The following is an 8,854-nucleotide window of genomic DNA, read 5'->3' as shown; positions in this document are numbered from 1 at the left end:
TTGCATGGGGCTTAAACATGCAACAAAGGACACACATTTCAATTTTGAACCCATTTATATGCACTTGAGCATGTGCATGTAGTTCAAATTTGAATTATGGACATAAATGCATAAAAAACCCAGTTAATGTATAAGAATGTCCAAGCGAACCCCGAAAAATCCCAAAAATTGACACAACACTCCTGTCGTTCTATGTTGACCCGAGAAAAAATTGAAAGTAAGAAGAGGCAACAGATATTGTTTTGTCCCCCAGGGTGGCACGTTCCCTATCAAAACCACCAGGCTTGTTGTGAGAGAAGCTCTGATTTGTGAGAAGCTTATACCCAAACCTGCCCCAAATGGGACAATATTTTTACCATGACATGTCGATGCCGTTCCATGATACCTTGTCAAGTTTCATGAATATCAAACGAGTTTTCAATTTACTAGAATTTTAAAACCATGTATCTCAATGTTAGCGGCCGAGAAACTGTGTCAAGGTATTTGACATTTTCTCATTTCTTGCATGTGACCTAAGCTTGAAACCAAGGACACACATTTGATTTTTCAACCCGTTTTTATGCACGGGAGCATGTGCATGTAGTTCAATTTTGAATTATGCACATAAATGCCTAGAAAACTTAGTTAACATATAAAAATGTCCAAACGATCCCAGAAAAATTCCAAACCTGTTGTTCTATGTTGACACCAGTAAATTGAAAGCAAGAAGAAGCGGTGAATATCGTTTTGTCCACAAAGGTGACACATTTCCCTAACGGAACCATGAGGCTTCTTGTGAGAAGCTCTCGTTTGTGAAAAGCTTATACCATAATGTTCCCCAAATGGGACAATATTTTTTACCCCAACATGTTGATGCCATTCCATGATAGCATGCCAAGGTTCATGAATTTCAGACAGGTTTTGGATTTACTAGAATTACAAAAGCAAGTACCTCAACATTCGCTAGAGAGACACGGTGTCGTGGTGTTCAAAATTCATCCCCATTTCTTACATGGGACATAATCATAAAGCCATGCACACATATATGATTTTACAACCCATGTTGGTCCAACGGGGCATGTGCACGTAGTTGAATTTTCAATTGTGCACCTGAAATGGCCAGAAAACCAAGTTAATGTATAAAATGTCCAAATGAACCCTGAATAATTCCCATTTTTTACGATACACAAATAGTTGCATGTTCACTACAGATAAAAGTTCTAGCAATTCAAACACCCTCCACTACCGTTGTGACCCCATTATGTAATTCAAAGGAAGATGAAAATCAAGTAGATCGCACATAGTTTATTATCACCAACCGTGTGAGATGTAGTACAAAATATCTTGGAGCACCATCGATGTATAGTACGCCCATGGCTTACGCAAGAAGGTGCTACAGTCCATCGTCGGCGTGTCAAGCACACTAGCTCGCTCCCCAAATATCATTTCACTATTCAATTGCCGCCGGTGAAAGATGGGGACGTGGACCCGCGTTGTGAGGGAAACTTTGGCAGCCCACTCCGGTGAGAGCGTGGCCCCAGCCGCCATGCGCGTGCTGACAAGGTGCATGAGAGCGGCCGCAATCTGCGACCGGGCGGACAAGGCAGCCCAAACGGCCTCTGTTGCTTCTCACATGGCGGCAGCAACATCTGCCTTGGGGATAGCAACTGGCGAGAGCGGCACAACATTTGTCCGTTCCGTAGTGGTGGCCATAGCCCTGATGGAGGCCGCCCACGCCCAGCACGTGGCGGTCACCGCACAAATCGAATGAAGCTTCTCCGACAACGGTCGGCAACCCATGGCCAAAGAGTTGGCAATCGTCGAGAGTGTTCGAGTAGTTGTCCGTTCCTCCGCCGCATACCTTGCCACGACGGAGCCTTTCCAAGCCTAGATTACGGTCGACCACACCCAGCTCTTGGCGGCCTTTTCCAAATTGATGGCGGACGCGGATGGCGAGATGCTTGCCGAGTATGGGGCGATGGATGCCATGGAGCCCATTCCCTAGGAGACCGTCGGGCGCGAGCTGGACATGGAGGAGGCGGCGGAGATCGACTAGCACCAGCCGTAGTAGTACCCTTGTTTTGTTTAATTAAGAGCGCCGATCTTTAATTTGTTAGAGTAATCTTTAGGTCAGCTAGCTCTGTTTAATTGCTGGATTAAGAAGTGTGGTTGTGATGTAGTCTCCTTTGTGTACGCAAATTATGCAATGACGTGGATGACCACTGTAAACAGGGAAATTTGAACCAAAATTTGCACATTCAAGCTCATCACACACGGTTTAAGCTATATGAATCGTTTGTGATGTTCACATATCATACACAGTGCTGAATAAGTCACTGTGTCTGATGACACTGTGCGCCAGTTTTTTCGCTCCACCGATTCAATTTTTTTGGCTTCGATGGAAATATCTACCTCTCCGCCCCTCCCCTTACCAAAAGCCACATTTCCCCTATTTCCGCCTTCCTTTCCAAGTTGAAACGTTCAATCCTTGCTCACAGTGCCACCTCTTCGCCGACGACCCTCCTTCACGCTACTCGGCCTCGTCTATCTAGGGTAGTAATCCACACCTGCCCCCATCCTCCTCCTCCTTCCACATCCCACATGCCCCGACTACCAGCGCGACACCTTCCACCCAAATCACCTACCCCTCCACCAAATAAGCGCCGCACTCTAAGCCATGGTGCATGCAATATAGCCAGGATCTCAAGGAGCATCTGGGAGCGGAGAAGCAAATCGCAGACGCATGCGTAGATGAGGTCGCGATGGCTGCCATTCATGCCGACCCCCAGATCTTGGAGGAGCACCTCGCCATCGAGGCCATCGTCGATGCTTCGCACGCCGCCGCCATGACATGGTTGGCTGCTTTAAACGACAATCTGTGGCGTCTTCTCGAGGCCGTCCTCGGTGCCTTGGACGAAGACTATGAGGTGTTTTGTCAGCGTGCATGTGCTTACCTCAACTCGAGAGCTAGCAGGTTGGTGCCTGGAATGGCTTAGGCAAATCACTACTACGACGAGGGCACCCACAATGTGGAGGCCTCGCACTCTTCCATGTCCAAGGAGCCAATCATCATTGATATCTTCGAGGATGAGGAGTAGCTTTTCTTATTAGCTCACTATAAGGACCCATGTTTAATTTGCTAGCTACGCCGGTTAAGCATGCTCGGTTTACCCATTGCATGTGCTGCTCCTGCCTTTCCTTAAAAAAATCTATTGAATTGTGCTATCTAATTTTACCATGCAATCTGTTGCTCTAGTGTATATGTTCTATATGTCGTGCAATGTGGTGCTCACTTATTAATTGTTTGGTGAATTAGTTGTCATCTTCAGTTAACTATTTGGTTTAATTCTGCAAATGTGATGTTCAATTCTTCAGGCTGCAATTTTGTATTGTCTTCCACGTGAGAAATAAATCGAATTTATCTTTACAAATTACATGAGAAACAAATATAATTGCTATATTTTCAAGTTGTCTAGCATGTTTGCACTACAAAAAAAAGACACATCCATGACATTTTGGGCATGCTTGTGATACTTCTATGACGATAATTGTGACAAAACCCGGTATCATCATATATGTGGTGGGATCATACTTCTATGACAAAAAATCATGACAACAAATGGCTTTTCGTCTTGGGCGGCCGGAGACACTGATGCATGACATTCTTTGGGCTGTCCATGATGGAAAAAACCGTGGTAGAAGCGAAGGCAACAAAAATATTGGGGAGTTCCCGGTTACGATGGGTGGTCGGGGCCGAGCGATGCACGGAGGGATTGTGTGTTTCTCTCATACATGTACGCGCGTGGGTGCGAGGCGTTGGGCTCTAAATGAACCCGATCGATTGCACAACAGACTACATGTTACTGAAGCCGAGTGATCGATCGATCCCTGGCTATTAACTGAACCTGATCGAGCAATTCCTTCGCTATTGCTGCTAACTGAAGCAGATCGAACCATCTTCCTCTTGATGAATAGTGAGCATTGTTGGGGGTTGGATAAATAGTTCCCGGTGGGGGTTGGATGAACAGGACCCCGTGGTAGTAGAGGTTGTTGCCGCTGGATGAACAGGACCCTGATCGAGCCGGTTGGGTCTGGAGGAACAGGACCTCGTGGAGGGCTGGATGAACAGCAGCCGGTGGAGGGATGGTCAAACAGTAGCCGGTGGAGGGATGGATGAATAGTAGCCCGTGGAGGGGTGGTTGAACAGGACATCATGGAGAGGGCTGGTTGAATAGTAGCCGATGGAAGAGTAGTGGAGGCTGGATGAATAGGAGCCCGTGGATGAGCAATAGCTGGTGGATGCAGGAGGGAGTCGCCGTGGATGAACAGTTGCAGGTGGAGGCTGGAGGAGGTCGATGGTGGATGAAAAGTAGCCCGTGGAGGCTGGAGCGAGGCGGTAGATGGTGGATGAATAGTAGCCCATGGAGTCCCGTTTTGCGGTACGCCACACCCCTTCTGATGAACAAGACGCCCGTTTCGACCGTAGGCACTCCAACACAAGTCCGTTTCCTCGGTTTTGCGGTACGCCACACCCCTCCTGATCAACAACACCCCGTTTCAACCGTAGGAGCTCGAACACAAGTCCGTCTCCTCTGTTTTGCGGTATGCCAGACCCTTCCCAATGAACAGGACCCCGTTTCGACCGTACGCTGTCGAACACAAGGCTGTTTTCCTCCGCTTTGCGGTATGCAAGACCCCATTCCGACCCAGTCTGTTGCCTCCCGATGAACAGGGCGCGTTCCGACCCAGTCACTTGGCTACCGGTGAACACGACGATGTTTCCTCCATTTCGACCCAGCCGGTTAGCTGAAGATGAATAACCCTGGCCATCCGTATGCACGAGTACGCGTTTCGAGACCCCGCTTGTATCTACGTACGTGGCCATATTTTTTGGTGTGTGGCTGCATGTACGTGTACACGGTTTAGACGGGACAGCCTGAACTGCTACACGAGGAGCTCTACTATGACATGTGCCGCTACTTACTAGGTCAAAGTTCATCATTGTAGAGCGACCGATCGACCAGTATGTACGTACATGTTCGCGACTAGACAGACAATGGTACATACGCTTCAATCGGGTGGGTCCCAGCTGTCAGGAAGGATAATGTAACATCCCAATTTTCCCAATTTGGATGTTAATAGATCATTCATATGCATCTCATACTTTTGTTAGGAGTGTGACTTTCTGAACCAGAACCAAGGCAAGTTACATGTTGATCATCTTTTACCTATTGTTTTCTATGCATGTAGTTATATCACACTATGAATATATGCATGTATAGGATTACTATATTACTTTGCTATATTGTTGAGCTATCTCCCGTCACTGCAGATCGTGGTAGTTGTAGTTGCTATGCTTTGTAGACGGGGATGGTTCGTGTATTCACTGAGCTTATGTGAGGATTATATATATATATATATATATATATATATAATAATTTGAGTAGTAACTCAGGATTTAATTCACCTCTGGGCGGAATTGGTATTGCTAGGGTGGTTTCAAGAACATCATGGTTTATACCCTCTGAATGTAAGTGGACGGCCACCCAGGCTCAAAAAGATCAGACAGACTTAGTGACTAGTAGCTTCCATGTGCGACCACTGACTAAGTGGGCTCTGGCTTAGTTTATCAGTTCTGGAACCCTTACCCGGATGTGCCAGCAGATGTAGATATAATAGTTGGGATGGGCCTCCTGTTGGGACTAGGGGACTGCTTCTGAAAGACTTTGTCTCAATCTTCGGGTTGGGTCCAGTGGGTAAAGCATACTAAACTCTGCAGAGTATTAAAAACTAATCATGATTAGCCGTGCCCCCGGTTATGGCTAACTTTGAGCGACTATGCCATTATAGTTGTTGGATGATCTTGACAAATGTGACACTTAATAATATTTGTGGGAAAACTTAATAAAGGGTAGGTTGGAGTTGATTTTGCCAACTCAACCTTGTGTATTTAATTGTAGTAATAAAAGAACTAAATAAAAATTTGACTATTAGGTAGTTATGAGGACAAAATCAGCTTTCTGCAAAAATAAACCCTCAAGCCTTCCTTTTGATATACTATGCATGTACATGTAGGTCTGCTTTATTATTACTCCTTTGTAACTTGCCAATACATTCCAAGTATTGACCTATATGGCTGCAACGTCTCATGTTGCAGGATATTCAGACGAAGAGTAAGGTACCATTAGGGTATCGAGTCTGCACTCAGCATCGCCAGTGTGCTATGATGGGACTCATCGTTATTTTCTGCTACTTTCCGCTGTTTGTTTGAATAAAGCTAGCCAAGTGCTATGCAAATTGTTTTATTTTATATATTCTGGATCATACGATGTAATGAATGATGCACTTGCTATTCTGGTATTCATCTATACTATGTGTGCTAGCGAGTTTGATCCAGGGACTAGCACGGTAAGCACAGAGACTCAAATGCTTCGAGGTTTGGTCGTTACAGATGGTATCAGAGCAGTGTGTTGACTGTAGGACGTGACCCTAGAAAATGGATTACAAAAGCCATATGAGTGAAAATTATTTTATCAGCTAGTTATACTTCTTTCTGTTTATTAGTTAACCCCCTCAAGTATCCTGAACTGTTAAATAGGAACTAGTGCTGAAACCACCATTCATGCTTGTTTTATATTGCAACGTTATCGTGTTAGCGTGTCTGATTATGCCCACTTTCGTGGTATGAAGATACTAGATTATTTGCTTGATTGGTAGTTGTTTGTTAAATTGCTTAGTGTCGAAATAATTCGACAATATATATAATATTATAATATTGTTTGTTGTTTGTTGTTTGCTGTTTGTTTGTTGGTGTTATTTGTTGTTGTGTTTTGTTGGTGTAGCAACCCGACCTCAAACGGCCAAGTCTCTGTGCTTCAGTGTCATCCCTGGATCGGTAATGCTGACACACACAGTACTCGAGGATTTAAAACAGAGTAGCAATCACACACTTATTACATTGAATGTCTCAAAAGAGAACTTATTACAATAAATATGGCTTAAGGCCATCTAATACGATAATAGCGGAAGGCTTCGAAGATAAAGTGAGTCCATCAACTCCAATGGCATAGCTGAGCTGCACAGCAACGACCTAACGAACCTTACTCCTCGTCTGAAAAGTCTGCAACGTAATACATTGCAGCCCGAAAATGGGTCAGCACATGGAATATGCTGGCAAGATAACACAGTAGAGCAATAACAGAATAATGCTATCACTACATGCATATTTGGCTGGTGGAAAGCTCTATGGTTATAGTTTTTGCGAAAAGCCAATTTTTCCCTACAACAAAGGAATAGATTTTATTTAACTATCATGGTAGTTGAAACATCATTGAGAAGGTTCCTCTAACTCAATCCCAATGAAAGTAATTAACAACCCAACAATATTAGTTTAGAGTGATGAGATACTTATGATACTCCAAGTACTAGATACTCAAGATGTCCATAACCGAGGACACGGCTAACCATGATTAGTTTATACACTCTGCAGAGGTTTGCGCACTTTTTCCCACAAGACCCAAAATCCTCCGTTTGATTTCTCACACTACAGGGTGTTTGAGAAACGGATGACCGAGACACAGTCTTTCAGAAGCATTAACTCCTTACTCCGGGCAAACATACCAACCTACATCCCACTAACTGCTGATCCACCTCTTCGGAAGCTTCACGCAACTTACTCAACTATGCTAGAGCCCATAATAGCTTGTGGCTGCACACGGAAGTTTCTAGCATGAAAATATCTCAGTTCCCTTTGAGCATGGGTGGCGGACCATAGGATTATCACACGGGTACTCCGGGATATCCTAGGACAACACTGGATTCCCCAGGTGCCCAACAAACAATCCACCCAGATGTGTATTCAAGTTGCCACCTTAAGTTGAACCATTAATTAACAATCTCACATCTGTCATGGATTTCACTCAACCAACCACGTCTACGAGCATAGCATAGCAATATAAGCAATACGTAGAACTAACTCCCAAGGGTTTGAATAATAGGGCAATAGGTTCTACCTCATCAACTACTTCCCAACCCACATGTTAATCACATCCTAACCATGCAATGTTTGAGGATTGGAACTAATGGATAAAAACTGGGTGATAAAGGGGTATGATCAAAGTGTTACTTGCCTTGCTAATGATCCGCAAAACCTAGGGATTCATAGTAGCACGCTTCGCACTCCGGGTGTTCTATCGCAAACAAACAATAGCATACATAAGAAATCGAAAAAAAAACACGGGTAAAACTCAAACAAGAAGATCTAACCAGAAAGCTCAACTTAAGAACTCCAGTTTGCGAAAAGAATCAAATCAAACGGAGCAACGAAACTCAAACTGCAAAAGAAACAAGATCCGTTTACTAATCTGGACTAAGGTCAAATTTTACAGTTGCAAAAGCTTGTTCAAGTTGGTTAAACGGAAAGAGAGTTTCGAGACGAAGAACTAGGCGCTTGAATCGCCTGATTCCGACAAACGAGCGAAAAGATAAACTTAAACGAAAACCGGATCAGAAATCGCGATTGAAAATAATCGCGGAAAATCCGAGAAAAAGAAAACTGACGAACAGGCTAAGGAACGAGCGTTCGTTGTGTGTTACTAATGAGTAAACTCCATTTGTTAAAACGAACATATGGACGAACGTCCATAAAGTAACTAAACCGCGAAAAACCGGTGAACCGATCTATCCAAAAAAAACTAGGGTTTCTAAAAAAACCAATCCGGGTTTTAAAAAAAACCGAACGGTTCTACCTCCGGCGAAGTCCGGCGTAGCGGGGCTGCTCTGGCGGGCGGCGGGGCAATGCGGGGCCGCGGCGGCGGTGCGGGCAAAGGGCGGTGGCAGCGGCTCCGGTGAGGGGCGGCGGCGGCTCGGGCAAGGC

Source organism: Triticum dicoccoides, chromosome 2A, assembly GCF_002162155.2.
Source record: "Triticum dicoccoides isolate Atlit2015 ecotype Zavitan chromosome 2A, WEW_v2.0, whole genome shotgun sequence".
In the NCBI taxonomy this organism is placed as follows: domain Eukaryota; kingdom Viridiplantae; phylum Streptophyta; class Magnoliopsida; order Poales; family Poaceae; genus Triticum; species Triticum dicoccoides.
The sequence above is the reverse complement of the archived record's forward strand: the minus strand, read 5'-3'. Positions refer to the sequence as shown.